This window comes from Otolemur garnettii, unplaced genomic scaffold (assembly GCF_000181295.1).
Source record: "Otolemur garnettii isolate 467f Iridium unplaced genomic scaffold, OtoGar3 scaffold00338, whole genome shotgun sequence".
NCBI classification, from domain to species: Eukaryota; Metazoa; Chordata; class Mammalia; order Primates; family Galagidae; genus Otolemur; species Otolemur garnettii.
Window position 1 is genome coordinate 93,380 of NW_003852733.1, and position 1,239 is coordinate 94,618.

Here is a 1,239-nt window from a genome sequence, read left to right on the forward strand (position 1 = left end):
ACTTGGGAGGCTGAGGCAAGAGAATCACTTGAGCCCAAGAGTTTGAGGTTGCTGTGAGCTATGATGCCATAGCACGCTACCAAGGGTGAGACTCTCAAAAAAAAAGGTTTTCAGTTACTGCTGTTGCTGCTTCCCCAGACCCATTATCAGTAGCACCCAGCTAGAGGCTGCAGGCACAGCGGAGTCCCTTTATACTTGACACTTCTATCACAATATAAACACTAATGGTGCTAATGAAGACCAGAATCACCACCCTGAAACATCTTCTGCTGGCCTCTGAAGTTTACAAAGGCCATAAAGGAATCATATCTGAGGAAGTCAGCATTTGGAAAACCACATGCACACACTCATTACCGCAATGTTAACTGACCAGGCACTTTGTGCTCACAACTACGCTACAGTGCACTGTGCAGTTTTGATTTCACTGTGATGAAATAAAACCTATACACACACAAACAGGAGAGATAGGGAAAGGAAGGGTGGAGGAGTAATACAGAGGGATTTTTCATTGTTGTGTTTATATTTACTTTTTTTTTTTTCCAGTTTTTGGCTGGGGCTGGCTTTGAACCCATCACTTCTAGTATATTGGGCCAGTGCTCCACTCCTTTGAGCCACAGGCGCTGCCCCCTATATTTACTTTCTTGTAACTTGTTGAACCTACTACATCTGAAGGAACAGAAAACAGGTTGGTGGGTTATATGATTAAATGTCTCTAGAAGCACATGATTTTAATTTAAAAACATGGAAATTAAGGCTCCAAAATGTAGACTTCTTTGAACCCCTTTATCTACTTTTGGCTTTAGAAAAATCATAAGCACCAGCTCCAGAGATGGCAGGGGCAGCACCAAACATTGATCTCCTCTGGTCAGTTCTGTGAGGGGAGAATCCAGTGTGGGGCCAGCTATCTGGGGAGAGCTGAGGCAGAAGTCCTATGCTCTGATCCCTATCCTGCTGGATTATTTTTTTATCTTTTCTTTTTTTCTTTTGCAGTTTTCAGCCAGGGCTGGGTTTGAACCTGCCACCTCTGGTATATGGGGCCGGCGCCCTACTCCCCTGAGCCACAGGCGCCGTCCTTTCTTTTTTTTTGAAACAGAGTCTCACTCAGTTGCCCTGGGTTGAGTGCCATAATGTCATAGCTCACAGCAATCTCAAACTCCTGGGCTCAAGTGATCTTCTTGATTTTAGTCTCCTGAGTGGCTGGGACTACAAGTGCCTACCACCACACTTGGCTAGTTTTTT